Source organism: Eumetopias jubatus, unplaced genomic scaffold (assembly GCF_037043125.1).
Source record: "Eumetopias jubatus isolate StellerSeaLion01/CBP00866 unplaced genomic scaffold, mEumJub1_p1.0 scaffold_4, whole genome shotgun sequence".
Lineage (NCBI taxonomy): Eukaryota > Metazoa > Chordata > Mammalia > Carnivora > Otariidae > Eumetopias > Eumetopias jubatus.
The window spans coordinates 172,453,082-172,473,461 of record NW_028274810.1 but is presented as its reverse complement, the minus strand read 5'-3'; the positions used below and the strand labels follow the sequence as shown (position 1 = coordinate 172,473,461).

Here is a 20,380-nt window from a genome sequence, read left to right as displayed (position 1 = left end):
TAACTTCATACATTAGTCTTTTGAAAAATACTGGTTCACTAATTCATGCAGATTTTCCAAATGTTGGCTCATTTCATTTAATAATATTTTTTAAAATCACATTTATTAATATCCCTGAGTGCATCAGAAAAATCTTTCAGTGGAAGGAAGCAGGCGAGCTCATGGGGGAAAGAAACAAATTTTCCAAAACTCTTAATTTCACTTTAAAGGTTGAATTTTATCATTGCCAACAAATACAGAGTTGTTTTCCTCAGTGTGACAGGCTTACTTTGTTCGTTTTCAAGAAAATGTCTGCCAAATACCCAAGTTTGGCAAATATTGTCATTTGTCAGTCATCCTTTTCAGTAAAAATGGTGTTCTGTATAAAGCAGTTAGTTCAGCTTTTAACTCAAACAATACAGCAGGAATGCGTTATGCATACTCACCATTTTGTCACACAGTATATTAAAAACTAATGGACTCAAAGGTCAAGATTTAATAAAATTTTTATTGCTTTTTCAAGGATATCCTTAAGTGAACTTGGCTTTTTCCTCTTTTTAAACTTCAAGTGAGTAATGGTGAAGAAAACAATGAGTAAGATAGTCATGAGCCTGCCTTGTTTCATGCCAGGGCACCAGCAGTTCTAGGTATTATTACTTTTGCACCAGCAGTGCAAATCAATAAAAAAGGCAAATAACATCTTAATGTTATTATGAAAATAGTCTGACCTCACTGATCCCCTGAAAGGGTCACAGGGCCTTCCAGGGCTCCATGGACTTGAAGATTGAAAACTGCTGATGTACATTTTGGAACTAAATCACCATAGACTGATTAATTTTTGTTAAAAAATTACGTGTATTTCTTGTTATTAGGACTGTTTCCTTAGAAATGAAATATATGCATGTACCTAAAAATAAAAACAACAAATAGTACAGGAAGGCTTATAATGAAAACACTCTCCCACCTCACCAGTCCTCTGAAGGAAACACTGTTTTAAGGAAAACATACCTTTTTATTATAGAAAATTTCAGACATCTACAAAAATAGTCTGAATAGTATAATTAGCCTTCATAAACATGTTGCCCACTTTCAACAATTACCTACTTATAGTTAAGTATTATTCAGCTAATCACACCCTCTTCCCCTGTCTCCACAATTTTGAGGCAAATCTGAGACATCAGATCATTTCATCTTTCAGTATATTTTTTAAAGATTTTGCTTATTTATTATTTTGAGAGAGAGAGAGAGCATGCAAGCAGGGGTAGGGGCAGAGGGAGAGGGAGAGAGAGAATCTCAAGCAGACTCCGCACTAAGAGCAGAGCCCAACACCACACTCCATCCCAGGACCCTGAGATCATGACCTGAGCTGAAACCAAGAGTCGGATGCTCAACCAACTGAACCACACAAGCACCCCTTAAATATTTCAGTATTACCTCTAAATATAGACTCTTTTCAGAAATGTAACAATAACGTCATGTCTTTAAAAAACCACAGTGATTTCTTAATGTCATTAGATATTTAAATTTCCCCAATTGCCTCATATTTTTTTCAGTTTGTTTATTCCAATCAAGATCCAAATAATATCCATATATTACAATTGGTAGTTGATGTATCTTTTAAGTCTTTTAATCTAAGTGTTTCCTGCCTTTTTTTCCCTTACAACTTATGTAATGAAGAAACAAGGTCATTTGTCCTATAGAATTTACCACTAAATTTTGCTGATTGAATCCCTGAAATGTCATTTATCATGGATCTCTGACCCCTGTTTTTCCTATACATTGGAAGTTAGAACTATAAACTCTATGAGATTTAGGTTCACATTTTTTGGCAAGAATACTTCATAAGTGGTAGTGTGTTTTTGCTTTCGGGAGACAAAATGTCTGGTTGGCTATCCTTTTTTAAGGTGAGTAGTCTTTGATGGTCATTGCCTAGATGCATTAATTCCTTAGAGGTTGCAAAATAGTCACATTTCTTCTTTATTCATTCTTCTATAAAAAGCAACATCCCCTTGTCGACTATTTGGTTACCTTGGATATAATTTGTATTGGAAAGGCAGTATAAAGGCTTGATTCTTACCATTTATTTACCAGTTAAAAAAAAAGATTTAGTTCCTTAGTATCACTCATAGATAATCCATGAGGTTTGTTTTGTATCTTTTTAATGATTTATTTATTCGAGAGGCAGAGAGTGCACAAGTGGGGGGAGGGGCAGAAGGAGAGGGAGAGAGAATCCTCAAGCAGAATCCCCACTGTTCATGGAGACTGATGCGGGGCTCAATCCCAGGACCCTGAGAACATGACCTGAGCTTAAACCAAGAGTTGGCTGCTTAACCACCTGAGCCACCCAGGTGCCCCTGTTTTGTATTTTTTAGTGTCTTTGTAAACTTCTGTATTTAGCATTCATTGTGTTTCAGTTCACCATAGTCATTATTCTTTTTTATGCTTGATTTTTCCATCTTTGGTTAACTGCGTTGGTCCTAAGGCTTTTGACATGACTCTGGTATTCATTTATATCACACCAGAAAGTAAGGAAGTTAAGACATTTCAGGTTCATTTTGTATATTTTCTGCCCCATATCTGCAATCATCCAATCCCACAAGAAGCCCTGGTTCATTTTAGCAGAAAATATCTAGAGACCACTATCTAGGTGCTGATGGTGCTCATTTTACTTCATTTAAAATGTGCTCTTTTGCTGTTGGTAGAAATGAAAATTGGTACAGCCTGTCTGGAAAACAGCATGGAGTTTCCTCTAAAAGTTAAAAATAGAGCTATCCTGTGACCCAGCAATTACACTACCAGTATTTACCCAAAAGATACAAACATAGTGATTTGAAGGGGCACTGCACCCCAATGTTTATACCAGCAGTGTCCACAATAACCAAAATATGGAAAGAGCCCAGATGTCCATTAACAGATGAATGCATAAAGAAGATGTGGGGTACACACACACACACACACACACACACAGTATTATTCAGCCATCAAAGAGAATGAAATCTTGCCATTGGCAACGATGTGGGTAGAACTAGAGGGTATTATGCTAAGTAAAATAATTCAGTCGGAGAAATACAAGTATCATATGATTTCACTCGTGTAATTTAAGAAACAAAACAAATGAACATAGGAGAAGGGAAGGAAAAATAGAATAAGATGAAAATTGAGAGAGAGGGAAACCATAAGAGACTTTGAACTCTAGGAAACAAACTGAGGGTTGATGGAGGAGAGGTGGGTGGGGGGATGGGGTAATTGGGTGATGGGCATTAATGAGGGCACTTGATGTAATGAGCACTGGGTGTTATATGCAACTGATGAAACACTAAATCCTACATTTGAAACTAATTTTAAAAAATCTTAGTAAGTTCATATGAATGAAGCTATTAGTGTGCTAAGCTCTGGGACCCAAACTGGAAAAAAACAAATCACCTATTTATGACATAGTCTTTTGAATCATGAAAATACGGTGGAAAATAATTTTCCCCCTTAGCATACAAAAGAATGCATAAAAAAAAGTTCTTGTAATCTCCGTCTCCATTAATGGAATCTGAATTAGTCTTTTAAAAGAAATATGTGTAATTAATCATGGATTAAAAATTACTGACCAGATCATATAAATCATTTGAGACAAATTTAAACCCAAAGGCCTGTTCCAAATTCCAGTGTCAAAATTACTCAGCACATCATTAATAGATGATTTGCTGCATACAAGATTAATAGAAAAGACCTGACTTTTGAGGGTTGAGAAAAGGATTCAATTGGATGTCAAATTCAAAGATTTTATTTCCTCTCTAAGATGAATAACCTCTAATTATTGTTTATCAATTTTATTTTCTCTGGCCCACTGCTATAGAGGGCTTCAGTGTAATTATATCATAGGTCACTAATTCTCTTTTATAGAATTAGGTCCCCTTCACTGTAACATTAATATTTATATAAAACAACATTGATTTAACAAAAGATATATAAGCACTGTTATATATAAGAATTATTTGGAATTTGAGATACAGAAAATAACATTTAAAAATTGTTTTTATCAGAAATTTATACATAATCAGTCTTTCTTTATGAAATTTTCAGGCTCCTTTATATTTCAGTAAATGTACAGTCCCGTTGGTGTACTTAAACTTTTATTGTGTTCCTTTATTATAATTCATTTGTCATTATATCTTTATAGTGCGTTATGTTGTGTTCCTGCTTCAACTTTGTTTCTTAGTCAATATACTTTCTTCAGTACAATAGAATCAAGTTTATTCATAAAAGTTATTAGCCATCTCAGAATTCCAGGCATAAAGTCTGAGAAAACAGTGGAAGTTTCACATTAATCTGCTCTAGGATATTAGCAATGAGTTCCTTAGAAACTCATTGACTTTTCAAAGTCATTTTATTATACATGGTTAAGTTGTCATTATAGAGAGCTGATGTAGCATAGTGGTTGAGAGTATGTACTCTGGAACCAAAGTAGCCAGATTCCAATCCCAACTCTGCCAGTTAATAGCAAGTGACATTAAGCCAATTGATTTGGCTTTGTAGGTGTTTCTTCACCTGTAGAATGTAGGTGTTTCTTCACCTCTAGAATGTAGAAGTCCCTCTCCCACTACCCCTGCCTGTGTTCCTGCTCTCGCTATCTCTCTCTGTCAAATAAATAAATAAAATCTAAAAAAAGAAAAGAAAAAGAACATTAGCAATTATAGGGTGCCTGGGCGGCACAGTCGGTTAAGCCTCTGACTCTTGGTTTTAGCTTAGGTCATGATATCAGGGTGGTGAGATCGAGCCCTGCATCTGGCTCTGAGCTCCACACAGAGTCTGCTTAAGACGTTCTCTACCTCTTCCCCTACTCCTCTCCCCCCTCAAATAAATAAATAAATCTTTAAAAAAAAGAACATTAGCAATTATTGTCAGGGATACAAATAGTTCTAGTTATTTCCTATTAGTGTTCAGAAATATGTCTATAACTATTTTATCAGGACACTGTAATAATACCTATTTATGTGATTTTCTTTTCTTTTAAAGATTTTATTTATTTATTTGACAGAGAGAGAGAGCACAAGCAGGGAGAGCTGCAGGCAGAGGGAGAAGCAGGCTCCCCGTGGAGCAGGGAGCCTGCTGCGGGGCTTGATCCCAGGACCCTGGGATCATGGCCTGAGCCGAAGGCAGATGCTTAACCAACTGAGCCACCCAGGTGCCCCTATTTATGTGATTTTCAAAGGGTTTTAGACATGCTAGAGTCAAATACATTCTCAGAAAAACACATCTCCAATTTTATAATGGAAGCCAAGAGGATTCATATGCAGAAATTTATTTTATATTAATCTGTTTCTTTCAATATTATGTGGCTGATCCATGTAAGAATATCCTAAGGACACTGGGAATAATAGGATGAATCACATATGCATCTTGCCAACAATTATTGACTAATAGAGGATAAACAAATTGTGTTATATATATTCAAGAGAATATTATTCAGCCATGAAAAGTAATGAAGTACTGATATATATTACAATGTGGATGAACCTCAAAAACATGCTAAGTGAAAGAAGTCAGACACAAGAGGGCACATCTGCAACAAGTGCAGATAAAATGCTCGTAGAAGCTTACAGGAAAGAGTATTTCCCACTAAAAGACTGAGAAAAAACTCTTAAAGGAGCTTGTATTTGAATAATGCCATGAAAGAAGAGCAGGACTTACGTGTGTAGAGAAATGAGGTTCTGTGTCGCATGTAGAGGAAAGGGCTTATTTTGCTTGGAGAATGCGGGGCATGATAGGGAAGTAGGGTTATGTAATGGTCAGTTATGAAGGCTCTAGGAAGCTAGGCTGATAAGATTTTATTTAGTCATCAGTGGGATATTGTTAAGGTGTTTTCTATAAAATTAAGATGGCATTCATGTAACGTAAAATTAACCATTTTAAAATGAACAATTCGGTGACATTTAGTATATTTACAATGTTGTGTAACCACTACTTCTATCTAGTCTCAAACATTTTCTTTACCCCAAATTAAACCCCATGTCCATTAAGCAGTAATTTCCTATTCCCAGTCCTGTGCCGCGCCCCCACCCCCACCCACCCAGCAACTACCAATCTGCTTCGTGTTTCTGTGAATCCACCTATTCCAAGTAGTGGATTTATTTGGGATGTGCCCTCTTGTGTCTGACTTCTTTCACTTAGCATGTTTTTGAGGTTCATCCACATTGTAATATATATCAGTACTTCATTACTTTTTATGGCTGAATAATATTCTCTTGAATATATATAACACAATTTGTTTATCCATTCATCCCTTGATGGACATTTGGTTGTTTCCATCTTTCGGCTATTGTAAATAGTGCAGCTATTAACATGTACATGTAAATATTTGGGCACATATATTCGGTTGTTTGGGGTAAATATCTAGGTGTGGAATTGCTGGGTCATATGGTAATTCTATGTTTAGATTTCTGAGGAACTGACAAACTTTTCCACAGTAGCTGCACCATGTTACATTCCTACCAACAAATACAAGGACTCCAGTTTCTCCGCATCCTCACCACCACTTGGTTTCCACTCCTTTTTTTTATTACCATCCTAGTGTGTGTGACATGGTATCTCTTTGTGGTTTTGATTTGCATTTTCCTGGTGACTAATGATGTTGAATGTCTTTTCATATGCTTGTTGGCTGTTCATATATCTTCTTTGGAGAAATGTTTATTCAGGTCCTTTGCCCACTTTTTAATTGTGTTGTTTATCTTTTTGTTGTTGAGTTGTACAAGTTTTTTATATATTCTTGATGCTAGACTCTTTTCAAATATATGATTTGCAAATATTTTCTCCCACTCCATATGTTGTCTTTTTACTTTCTTGATGATACTCTTTGATTCACAAAGTTTTTTAATTTTTAATTTTGATTTTTCACAAAGGTTTTTAATTTTTTGTGAAGTGCAATTTATCTATTTTGTTGTTGCTCATACTTTTAGTGTCATATCTAAGAATCCATTGTCAAATCCAAGGTCATGAATATTCATATCTATGTTTTCATATAAGATTTTTATAGTTTTAACTCAGATTTAAGTCATTAATCAATCTTGAGTTAGTTTTTATATAGAGTGTGGGGTAGGAATCCAACTTCATTTTTTTGTATGTGGATACACAATTGGCCAACCACTATTTGAGGAGACTGTCCTTTCCCTGTTGAATGATCTTAGCACCCTTGTTGAAAATTAGTTGGCCATAGATATATGGGCTTATTTATGGACTCAATTCTATCCCAGTGGTTTATAGGCCTGTCCTTGTGCTAGTATTATATTGCTTTCATTACTATAACTTTGTGATAAGTTTTGAAATCAGAAAGTATGAGACCTTGTTCTTTTTCAATATTGTTTTGGTTATATAGGGCCCTTTGCAATTCTATATGAATTTGAGGGTCATTTCTGCAAAACAAGGCTGTTAGAATTTTGATAAAGATTGCGTTAAAATTATTACAGGATTTGAACAGAGAAAATGATTTGACTAGAATTGAATTGTCTTAGACAACATTCTACAATATGGATAGGAAAAGGAAGGAGTCTGGGAGACCACTAAAAAAGTTAGCACAACAGGAAGGCTCAGACCTATATTGTCAGAGTGAAGTAAAGGGACAAATGCCAGACAGGCTGTGGAGGCAGACTTGAACGGACTGGAGAAATTGGTCCATTTGTTTAATAATTTGCACCCCATTGTTATATGCCCCAGGCCCTGCAAATGTTATGGTAAACAAGATAGATATGTTATTTTGCTTTCATGGACCTTGAACTCTAATGGGGCAGGAACAGGGGAACAGTAAACAGTGAAATAAAGAGCAAATTGTGATCACAGTGCTATGAAGAAAATGGACAAGCTACTATTACAGAGATAACAGAGGAGGGCCTATTTTATATAGGAAAGGCCTTGATGAAGAACAGCTATTTATGTATTTATTTTTAAGTAGGCTCCACACCCAGTGTAGAGCCCAACGCAGGGCTTGAACTCACAGCCCTGTGATCAGGAGTTGGACATTTAACTGACTAAGCCACCCAGGCACGTCCCCCACATTTTTTTTAAAGATTTTATTTATTTATTTGAGAGAGAGAGTGAGCATGAGCAGGGGGGGAAGGGCAGAGGGAGAGGGAGAAGCAGGCTCCCTGCTGAGCAGAGAGCCTGACTCCTGGGACTTGATCCCAGAACTCTGTAATCATGACCTGAGCCAAAGGCAGATGCTTAACTGACTGCCTTAACCCAGGCGCTCCCCTTTTATTTTTATTTTTTTAATTTTTATTTATTTATTTGATAGAGAGAGAGCCTGAATGGGGGAAGAGCAGAGGGAGAGGGACAAGCAAACTCTATGCTGAGCACGGAGCCTGAAGCGGGCCTCAATCCCAGGACCCTGAGATCATGACCTGAGCAGAAATCAGGAGTCGGAGGCTTAACTGACTGAGCCACCCAGGTGTCCCTCTCAGTCTTTTTGTGTGTGTGCTGATTAGTCTGGTTTAGCAATTTGACTGATTTTTTTTTTTAATTAACTTTTGGTCTCATTGATTTTTCTCTTTTCTCTTTCATTGGTTGTGCTCAGATCTTTATTACTTTCTTTCTATGCATAATACTTCGGTTTAATTTGCTCCCTTTGTTTAGTAAGGTAGAAACTGAGTTCACTGATTTGAGAACTTTCTTTTTTTATTATGGGTATTACCTCCTAAGGACTGCTTTATTGCCATCCACAAATTTTGATATGTTGTGTTTTAATTTTCATTCAGTGCAAAATATTTCCTAGTTTTCCTTTTGATTTCTTCTTTGACCCATGGGTTACTTAGAATTGTATATTGATTTCACATATTTGGGGATTTTCCAGATGTTTTTCTGTTATTGATTTCTAACTTAATTTCACTGTAGTTAGAGAACATAACTTTGTATGCCTTAAATCCTTATAAGTTTATTGAAACTTGTTTTGTGGCCCAATATATTGTCTATCTTGGTAAATATCTTGTGTGTACCTGAAAAAGAATTATATTCTTGTGTCTTGTAGTGATCTATAAATGTCAGTTAGGTTAAGATGGTTAATAGTATTGTTTGGGTCTTTTATATCTGCTATGGTCTGAATGTTTGTGTCTACCCTCAAATTCATACATGGAAATCTTCACCTCCAAAGGTGATGGTATTAGTAGGTGGGGCGTTTGGGAGGTAATTAGGTCAGGAAGGTGGAGCCCTCATAAATAAGATTAGTACTCTTACAAAAGAGAACCCACAGAACTTCTTATTCCCTTCTATCAGGACACAGAGAAAAGATACTGGCCATAGACCAGGAAGAGGGCCCTGACTCAACCATGCTGGCTCCCTGATCTCCAATTTTCAGTCTCCAGAACCCATGAAAATTAAATTTCAGTTGTTTATAAGCTACACAGTCTGTGATATTTTGTTATAGTGACCCAAAATGATTAAGACAATATCCTTGCTGATCTTGTTTCTACTTGTGCTATTATTATGAGTGTTTTTAAAACCTCTAAAAATAGCATATGCCTATTTTTCCTTCAAGTTGTTTCAGTTTTTTCTCATTTATTTTGAAGCTCTGTTATTAGATACATAAATGATTAGGACTTTTTTTTTAAGATTTTATTTATTCATTTGCTAGAGAGAGAGAGATCACAAGCAGGGGGATAGGCTGCGGAGAGGGATAAGCAGGCTCCCCGCTGAGCAGGGAGGTCCATGCGGGGCTGGATCCCAAGACCCTGGGATCATGACATGAGCCGAAGGCAGATGCTTAACCAACTGAGCCACCCAGGTGCCCCCATAAAAGTTTAGAACTTTTATGTCCTCAAGATGAATTGGCCCCTTCATAATTATGAAATGACCTTCTCTTTCCCTGGTAATATTATTTGCTCTGAAATCTACTTTATGTGATATTATTATAGCTGCTCCAGCTTTCTTTTGACTAGTGTTAGCATGGTATAGCTTTTTCCATCCTTTTACTTTTAACCTATTTGTGTCTTCATATTTGAAATATAGTTTTTTGTAGGTGAAATATAGTTGCGTCTTGTTTTATTTACCCAGTAAGACAAATTTTAATTGTGGTGTTTTGACCATTGCCTTTAATTTTATTATTGATATGAGTTGAGTTTATGTCTGTCCTCTTGTTACTTGTTTTCTGTTTGTCTTACCTGTTCTTTGTGTCCTCTTTCCTCTTTTTCTAGCTTATTTTGGGGTTTGAGTATACTACTTTGTTATAGCCTATCTTCAAATGAATTATGCCATATCACTTATAGGATGCTTACATTTAATTATACAATATACCTTTCATAATATACCTCCATGTCTCTTCTCCCAACCTTTATGCTATTGTTGTCATACATTTTACTTACATATAGGCTATAAAGCCCACAATAAATGATTACTATTGTTGTTTTAAACAGTTATTATCTTTCAAAAGATAAAAATTGTAAAAAACCCAACACATCTCTTGTTACTATTTCCACTGTTCTTCATTCCTAGTGTATATTTCCAGAAATCTGGAGTGATTTTCTGTCTGTCTGATGGACTCCCTTTAACATTTCTTGTAGTGCAAGTCTTCTTGTTATGGTCTTTCAGTTTCTGTGCATCTGAAAAAAATCTTTATATTGTCTTGAGTTTTGGAAGATATTTTTTGCTGAGTATAGAATTCTAGGTTTATAGCTTTTTCGTTCAGTACTTCAAAGATGTTACTCCACTGTTTTTTTCTTGCACTGTTTCTGACAAGAAATCTGTCATATTTACTCTTGTTTCTCCATATAGAGCATGTCTTTTTTCCCCCTGGCTGCCGTTAAGATTTTTGCTTCATCACTGGTTTACTTTTTTACTTTTTTTTATTTTTAAAGATTTTATTTATTTATTTGACAGAGAGAGACACAGCGAGAAAGGGAACACAAGCAGGGGGAGTGGGAGAGGGAGAAGCAGGCTTCCCGTGGAGCAGGGAGCCCAATGTGGGGCTCGATCCCAGGACCCTGGGATCATGATCTGAGCTGAAGGCAGACGCTTAACGACTAAGCCACCCAGGTGCCCCTGGTTTTTAGTAATTGTATTGTGAAATATCTTGTTGTAGTTTTCTTTGTGTTTCTGGTGTTTGTGTTCATCAAGCTTGTGAGATCTGTGGGTTTATAATTTTCATCAAATTTTGAAATTTCAGTCATATTTCTTCAAATGTCTATTCTGATCTTTCCCCAGCCTACCTTTATCCTTTCCTTCTTCAACTCCAACTACAAGTATGTTAGACTGCTTAAAGTTTTCCCATAGCTTATAATTATTTTTTAAAGATTTTATTTATTTATTTGATGGAGAGAGACAGCGAGAGAGGGAACACAAGCAGGGGGAGGACAGGGAGAAGCAGGCTCCCTGCTCTGCAGGGAGCCCAATGTGGGGCTCGATCCCAGGACCCCTGGATCATGACCTGAGCTGAAGGCAGACGCTTAATGTCTGAGCCACCCAGGCACCCCTCCCATAGCTTATTGATTCTTTTTTTAATTCCTTTTTCTCTCTACAATTCATCTTGGAAATTTTATATTGTGTGTCTTCAAGTTCACTAATCCTTTCTTTTGCAATGTCTATTCTTCCATTAATCCCATCCAGTGTATTTTTCACCTTAGAGATGGTTGTTTTCATCCCTAAATTGGATTTAGAAATTTTTTATACCTTCCTTGTCTCTATTTAATTTTTTGAATATATGTCCATTATAATAACTGTTTTAATGTTCTTGTCTGCTAATTTTAACATTATGCAGTTGTTAGTTTCAGTGATTGATTTTTCTCCTCATTATGGGTCGTATTTTTGTTTATTTGCATGCCTTGTAATATCTGATTGAATGGCAGATGTTGTGAATTTTAGTTTGTTGGGTGCTGAATATTTTTGTATTTTTATAAACATGCCTGAATTTTAATTTGAGATGCAGTTAAATAACTTTAAAATATGATCCTTTTGGATCTTGCTTTTTATTTTGGCAGCACCCAAGCAGCATTTAGTCTAGGGCTAATTACTCTCCGATACTAGGGCAAGACCCTTCTAAGTACTCTATCTCATTGAACTGGGACGTTTCTAGTTGGCCTGGTGTGAATAGTGACTGTTCCTGGTCCTCTGTGAGTGCCCAGTACTTTTCCTTCTAATGCTTTGAGATGGTTTGTTCTTTCCATGACCCTGAGTACAGGCATACACTGATCAGCACTCCTGAATTCCCAAGGAAGACCCTCTGCAGATCTCTGGGATTCTCTGTGTTGTTATCTTGTCTCCATATCTGAGTTGTGAATGCTAGCTATCTTGTTCTCCCTGGTCTCACAGCTCTTGCAGTTCCCTCTTTTCCTGCCATGGCCTGTAAGTTCTCTGAAGGTGATAAGCTAGGGCCAATCTTGTACATTTCCCATCTCTGAGGCATCAGTCTCCTTCATTGCACGATATCCATCTTGAAAACTGTCGTTTTATATATTTTGTCTGGCTTCTTTTTGTTGTTGTTCGTTCAGGTGGGAGAGTAAATATGGTCCTTGTTACTACATCTTGGCCAGATTGAGAAGTTCCCCTAAGGCTCTAATCTTAATAGTTACTTCACATTTTTAGAAGAGGAAGAGAAACATTCCAAGAGTCTATAACCAGTAGCCTCTGGTACAACCAGTCTGTAAAATGAAGTGTGACTGTTGTTCAATCTGCCTATTAATGCTTTTTAAACATCCAGAATATTATAAAGGTTTGCTGTGAGTAGTGATTTATAGATTGTCTGGGCCAGAATTCAGAGCTCTGGGGCCTCCTTTAAACATGCCAGTGACATTTTCAAAACACAAGGGGCCATTGATAGATTGCAAATCAGTTTTCACTCTTACTTGGTAGTCATTCTGCAAACTTGGTTCTGCTTCTACTTTTGTCATCTGGGTAAGGTTGCAATTAAGGAAAATTTACTCTCTAAAGATGTTAGTAGTATGTAGGGCCCCTTGACATACGCAATTTACTGTGATTTGAGGCTTTATTTCTTGGATACTAAAAACCATTCTAGTCCCACTCTGAGAAGTGCTGTGTGATTCTTGTTTATCTTATTCTTAAGAATTTATTTGAAATTGAAGGGAAACTCTTACAATCTTATTTGCATGAAAAGAAAAGACCAGTATTTTAATTAAAGCAAAGGAGAGAGAGGGCTTAAGGAAAGCTGAAAATAATCATAGACTAATGAATATATTCTTAAGCACTTACTATGGGTATGTTACTTGTTTTGGCAATGGGGTGACAAAAGAATGGGCTGGCTATTTTTATTTTTATGTACCTCTGTGCATCTCATAGATTTAGTCTTCAAAACAGTCTTATTTAGGGGCGCTGTGTGGCTCAGTTGTTGAGCGTCTGCCTTCGGCTTGGGTCATGATCCCGGGGTCCTGGGATGGAGTCCCACGTTGGGCTCCTTGCTCAGCGGGGAGCCTGCTTCTCCCTCTGCCACTCCCTGCCACTCTACCTGCTTGTGATTCCTCTCTCTCTCTCTGTGTCAAATAAATAAAATCTTTAAAAAAAAGAGTCTTATTTAATAGTAATTTATTTTCCCTTTTCTTTTCTTCTTTTTTTTTTTTTACATAATCTTTACATCCAACATAGGACTTGAACTTTTGAACTCAAGACCCCAACCAAGATCAAGAGTCACATGCTCTACTGGTGGAGCCAGTCAGGCACTCCTGTTTCCCTTTCTAAAAATCAGTCACATCTAGCTGCCCATCAGAGCTTTGGTTAACATGAAATAATTGGTGTTATTTCAGTGTCATATAATTTCAGATAAAAACAGAAAATTCTGGGGCTCCTGGCTGGCTGGCTCAGCCAGTGGAGCATGTGACTCTTGATCTTGGGGTTGTGAGTCCGAGCCCCATGTTGGGTATAGAGATTACTTAAAAAATAAAAATATAAATTTTTTTAGTTAAAAAAAAACCAGAATCTTACTGTTCTAGGTAATTTGAACAGCCTAATTGTAGATGAATATAAATTTCTTTTAGGCTTTTGAGATACTGAAAATAGCTTTTTCTTTCTTAACTGGCTGGGGCCTAGGGTTATCTAGTAAGGAGCTTACAGTTTAGTTTTGGAGATAAATATAAATAACAGAAGAAAACAAAATGAGGTAGGCCTGCTAAGTTGCCACATTGAGTGGTACACATCCTAAGTGTTATAGCATTTTATTGGATAGAGAGGTCCCTGAGCTGAGCTATCAACTGAACAGGTAGCTAGGACTAAGAAGTATCTAAGCTGGGAAGCAGTGGATATAAATGTTCAGTGGCAGGAATGTTGGCTGTATGTTGTGGCTACTGTGCAGTGAGGAAACAGTCTGTCAGAGTAGTTGGAGATTAGGTGGAAAAAATAGGTGAGCGTCAGATCTAAGAACCTGAGTTCTTTGATTTTGGACTTTATACAGAGATGGCAGTGCAAATGAGAAGGTTCATTGAAGAGACTCTATAATGGAAAAAGCCGAGGACCTGGTGACCAAATGTGAGGACTGAGAGGGATGAGTCAGAGGTTTTTAGCTAGGACAAGAGTTATCATTATAGCAAATAGAAAAGTCATAAAGGAGAGCTTGAATGAAGTGATGCCAGAGATCCCTGAAGCATTTTCTAAAAATTCCCAGTTTCTCTGTGTGGCTCCTGACTGGACAGCACTTTCCCTATGGTCCTTTGCCCTTAATTGTTGAGCCTAGCAGGATGAAATTAAGTTTGGAAGGGCAAATAGAGGTCATGAGGCCACCTGGCCTAATCTCTTCATTTTACAGATAAGCAGATCTGGGGCTTCAGATTTTGTGACTTCCCTTAGGGCCACACAGCTAGGCTGGCCTCTTGGCACTGTTTTCTGAAATTCTTCCAGCAAATGCTGCTTGTTAGCAAAGTGAGCCTTGTGTTTTCCCCACCACAATTCAATTAGTGTTTGACTTGATTCCTCAAATAGTTTTTCACCTTCAAAAATCAAATTAATTAATAGTTAAAATAATTCCTTCTGAGGGGTCTGATTTTTTCCTTTATCCATACATGTAGTCGCAAACCTTGTAGTACACCGTGGGCATTAATGCCAAACTCGGCCTGGGTGAAATGAGTCTGCTCTCTTGAAAAGTGCCTGAGCTATTTGAGGGGAGAAGGAATGAGTAAGTCTGAAGCGATTCCTACTGAGACTCCTTTCCAGAATTTTTAAAATGAAAAACGAGGATGTGTGGTGAGATCAGTGAAGGATTTGCTTCCTTTCTTTGCCCCTCTAAATCCTAGCTCCTATGACTTCTCATGCATGGAACCCTGAATTCGTGAGTCCTACCCTGCCCGAGGAGAATGAGATTAGCTAATGCGCTGAGTAAGTGAACTAAGCTACTTTAAGAGGTCTCACCCAGCCCTACACCTCGGCTGGAACCTGGGGAGAGCGCCTTCTCTTTCCCCTCCCAAGCCTCTTTCCTCATTTTGCCACATGGCTGTCTGTCTCCCTTTCCCCGTCCCCTCTGCCTGCGTCCCGCACCTACTCCCTCGGGGTCAGGCACCCCCACGCCCTCCCCGCTTTATTTATTTAGGGCCTCCCGGCGGCATCCAGCCAGCACCTTCACGCAGGTCCACCGTCTTCTAGCGAGCTAGGGGCAGAGCTGAGTGAGCATAAGCCCCGCCCCTAGCCTTGGGCGGAGCTAGTGGCCTAGAGGGTTCCCTTGATTGGTGGGGGCGGGGCCTGCTGCGAGGGGCGGAATCAGGAGGTCGGGCCAAGGCGGGGAGGGTGGTGGGCCCCGCTGGGGGTAGGAGGCGCGGCGCGGAGGCCCGTAGAGTGTGGCGCAGCTGTGGCGGCGTTTCCCGCTCGCTATGCGTCGGGCGAGGGTCCCCGAAGGTAAGTACGGGGAGGGGCCTGGGCGCCGCGAGAGCCAGGTGAAGGAACCCCCGCGGGCGCGTTCGAGCCAGGTGTGGTTTGGTTGGACCGGCCCCTGGGCCACTTCCGTGCGTAGTAGGAGCGCGTGGTGCGGCTGGGCGGCCCCCTGGCGTGAACCCCTAGAGGCAGGGAGACACGGGGTCCGGCTCTAGTTTTGCAGCACTTGTTCACGGCATTACCGCCGAGACAGAAAACATTTGCGTTGCTCCACACACCTCCCTAAATCTCGAGAGACCTCAGGTACTGAGATTTTACGTTCTTTAAAATACATTTCTAGTTTGTGGTTCAGGACTGGAGGAGAAACTCGATAATGAACTTGCAGTGCAGCTTTATTTTGACTTCGTGTTATTCAGTTTGTAAGAAGAGTGCAATTGGTAATGGGACTGTTAATTTAAACAGGGACACCAGGATTTACATAGGCAGTGTATTGTGGAGGTTAAGCTCTTAGGCTTTGAAGCTAGAGTGCCTGGGTTTGAATCTACTTAATTGTGAAAACTTGGGCAATTTGCTTAATTTCTCAATGACTTTGTTTCTGCATATGTAAAATGAGGATAATGATAGTTCCATCCTTATAGGATTGTTATGAGGATTAAATCAGTTAGTACTTAATTCCGTCCGGCGCATAGTCCACAATCAGGTTGGCTGTTATGCATTTAGATGGGCATTAATCTTCAAAGCTGTCAACACCGGAAAACCTTTCCGCAGAGTTGTAGCTAGAAATGCTTGGGGATTCCTTTGGAATTTCAGAGACTGAATCCCACCAGATAAGGTCTCATTACTTTTCTCACCTACTAGAGATGTGATCATCCACCTGGTTTCAAATCTAATCCACTCTCAAATGATACAGAAGCCTCAGGGTCTTAAAGGCTGTTCTAAAAGACGGATGAAAAAGGCAGCACTTTCAGAGAGGGTATCCTCATTTTTAATACCAAGCTCCGGTATGTTTGTTTACAAGAAGGTCATTATCACTTTTATACAGAACTTACAAGTTGTGTTACTTGGGATGGGTGCTTATTTGTACTATTATTGCAAAAGGACGTAAACCAGAGTACCCAAATACATAAATAAGCTAAACATCATAGGAATCGTAACTAGCCAAATAGAATCTCAGAATTGAAAGGAATCTGAAAAATCACAACAGCTGCCCTTTACAGATAAGGATGAGGCCTCAGTATCCAGAACCAATAAAATGCATAGTTCAGGGTAGAATTCAGCTCTGCTGAACAACAAATAATAAAATCAAAGAATGATGTTACTTCTGATTTTGATAATTGTGCTGTTTTTGTTTTTGACAGTTTTATGGTGCTGTGAATGGTTTTTCTCTCTGCAGCATCCTCCTTGGTAGCTTAATTGCATGATTCATAATCATTCTTCAGCACCTTTGATTTAAATCACAAGTTTCAAAAGTTGCTACATCAATGATTGCTTTGAGAACAAGATGATTGTCTCTTAAGCTTTTTACAAACATGTTCCAACAGTGCTTTGGTTTTGTTGTTTTAAAATGTAGTCCTTTTCTCCCATGTAGGGAATATAAACAGCCAGTGTAAACAAATTGACTTACTAGGCAATTTGTTATCAGTGTGTTATTGGTGAAGTTTTTTTGATCTGCTTAGGGTAGAGTCAGGAAGTGGAACACTGAATACTAGCCCAAGGAAATAGGACTGGGTCACCAAAGAGATACACTGCAATTGCTGCTAACTTCAAAAGCATCATGGAGTGAAACTATTTGAAAATATTGGTGTGTTAGTTGCTGACTCTTTCCTGGCTCCTTGCGCGGTTCACTCCCTCACCTCTAGGTATTTGTTTAGATGTTACTATCTCAGTCAGACCCTAATTAAAATTCCATACAACTCCTCTCTTTCTATAATATATATTTATCTCTTTATTTACTTGTTCATTATCTCTTGTCTGCCATTAGAGGGTAAGTTCCATGAGGGCTGTGGTACTTGCCAGTTGTGTTCACTGCGCTATCCTGAGTGCTTGGAAACTGCCTGGCACCAGGTGTCAGATTTGTGCATCTGATGCAGACATTTCCAGCTAGGGCTAGTAATTACTTAAACCAATTCACTGTCATTTTGCCTTGCTCTCCGTTCCCCCCTTTTCTAGTTATTTATTCTGGTTACCCAGGAATAAAACCATGAGGCAGTATTAATGCCTCCTTCCACCTTGCACTCCACATGCAATAGCAAATCGCTATTACTTATTTCTCCAGTCATTTTTTTGCAAACCAGCCATTCTTATTGTTGCCAAACCCCTGTTTCTTTAAGCCCTCCTCCATTTCATTCCATTCTCTACACCTACAACCTTTCAGGTTCCCTTTTCGAATTCCTTTACATCTTCATCTGCAGAATGAAATCCAGAGTGAGAAGCCTGGCATTCAGAGTTCTCTACATGATTTCAAATGCACTTTTCCATCCTCTGTCTCCTATATGTAAGAAAAGTGATTTCCAATTTATGCTTGTAACTATGAAAATAAAATAAGGCTTTAATGATAATGCCATGTAAAAGCCATGGGTATTGAAGAGGGCGCGTTCTGCGTGGAGCACTGGGTGTTACAAACAATGAATCATGGGACACTACATCAAAAACTAATGATGTAATGTATGGTGATTAACATAACAATAAAAATTTAAAGGAAAAAAAAAGCCAAAGGTGAGTGTTGCTTCTTGACAGTTTCTCTTTCTGTTTTTATCAAGTGGAGTGAATGTTTTCCTGTAAGTGGGCAGGAATTCAGACAAATTGAACGAATGGCTATTCTCTGTACTGAGGACTTTTGCTGCCCTCTCTGTTTTGAGTGCCCAGCCTTCAGATCCTCCCTCACCACCCCAAATACCTAGATAAGTTCAGTTAGAAGTTTTTTTTTTTCTTCCTCTGAATTCTAGAAACTTTTCATACTTTTCTTAGAGAATTTATCAGTCTATTTTGAATTGTAATTCTTTGGGCATTTATCTTTTCTTTTTGCTACATATTAGCTCCTGGAGGACAAGAATCACGCACATAAAAATTCCAGTTACTTTTTTAAGGAAAAATAAGACATCCACTTCTTTGTTTTTTAAGTAAAAGTGAACTTAAAGTTCTTTTTTATAGGTCTTTAAATCATTAAATATTGAGCTTCAACAATCATTTCTATAATACGTTCAATTAAGGAAGAAGGCAGGGGGAAATTTAGTACTACATAAAAAGATCCAAAAGAAGATACTGAGATCTGGATTCATAGAAGGGAAGAGGTGTAGGGATAGCAACATACCCAACACCCACATAAATGGACAGGCAGAAGTTTAAAAAGATACACAGACTCACTCAGGAAACCATTAGGGCAAGACAGACTTCATGGAGCAAGCAACATCTGCAGCTTTGGTTTTTCTTGTGGGGAATTATTCCTAGCTTTATTTTGTTTTTGCATCTCTACGCACAAATAATACTGTCACTGCTTTGTTTTCTGAACTGGGTAAGACTGAACTTTCTCTTCCTCTTTCTGGTCTGCAGAATGTAGTTTACCTTCTTTCCCTTATTTTTAAACTAATAAAGTGTTCATACTTCCTTCTTATTTTCCTGTATGTATGGAGAAGATATATGCCAGAAGCTCTTAGTTCTTCAGAGAAAAGAGAAGATACTTGAATTTATCTATTGTGAGAAACTTCCGGCTTTATTGTTTGATATCAGCATCTGGTTTAATATATTTTGTTTCATTTCATTACCCAGCATATCCTTGCACATACTCCAGTTGAGTGAATGCTTTTCTTTTGCTTGTGACTTTTTCTGATATTTTAAAATTTGTCTCTAGAACATCTATAGACATTTCTGAAATTTAATTTTCTCTATTGCCTCCCAGACCTTGACTGGTGTTTTCCCATTCTAGGACATGCATTAGCCTAACTTACTCTCTTTGTTGATTTTGAGTACTTAGAGGTGTTGACTATATTTATTTTACCATTCCTAGGATGAAGCTGCAGTTTCTATTGGTAGGAAAGAGTTGGTAAGGAAAATAAATATAAAAGTCCTAATTTTTTAAATGTTAAAACTTTAAGGTAAAAATCTGCAGATTATTTTTACTAATAAGTAGCTATTATAAGGTCAGGACTTAAAGCTAATATACTACAATTTATTTTTTAAATTTTTAAAATTAAAATTAAAATTTTTTAAATTTATTTTTTAAATTGTAGTATATTAACTTTAAGTCCTTACCTTGTATTAGCTATAAGGAGAAAACTTACAACCAATTACATATTTAAATCATACCACAATTTAAATTTCTTCTTATGTGCTAACCAGTAAAGTTTTATTGTCAGAAAAAGAATCTTGAAAGCAAATATTTGCTTTGGAGTACAGTTTCCTTTATCACACTGTATAAAGCATCTTTGTTTACCCTGAGTTCTCCTTGTTTTCAAAAGCCTTAGTTAAGGGTACATATCAGGATCATTCATACAAATAATAAAAGATGGGGTGCAGACTACACATTTCTAGCACATGGTAAACACTGTGCAAGTATCTGTTAAATAAATCTATATTTTTCAAGATTTTGTTAGAGTACTGTAGCATACTAGTACATTTAATAATGGAATTG

At 37.8% G+C, this 20,380-nt stretch overlaps 1 protein-coding gene across 3 annotated transcripts in view; it reads left to right on the top strand.

The window, feature by feature from the left end:
* Positions 1–20,380, top strand: part of SGK3 (serum/glucocorticoid regulated kinase family member 3) — a 137,698-nt gene that overhangs the window by 38,384 nt on the left and 78,934 nt on the right. The window contains exon 1 of one of the 3 annotated variants that reach the window (XM_088022808.1): positions 8,312–8,410. The exons of 1 other annotated variant lie outside the window; for it this stretch is intronic. The gene's annotated coding sequence lies outside the window, so the exon portion shown is untranslated. Of the gene's footprint in view, positions 1–8,311; positions 8,411–15,675; positions 15,778–20,380 lie in introns of those variants that run through there. One more of the 3 variants, XM_028109804.2, reaches the window with a different exon arrangement.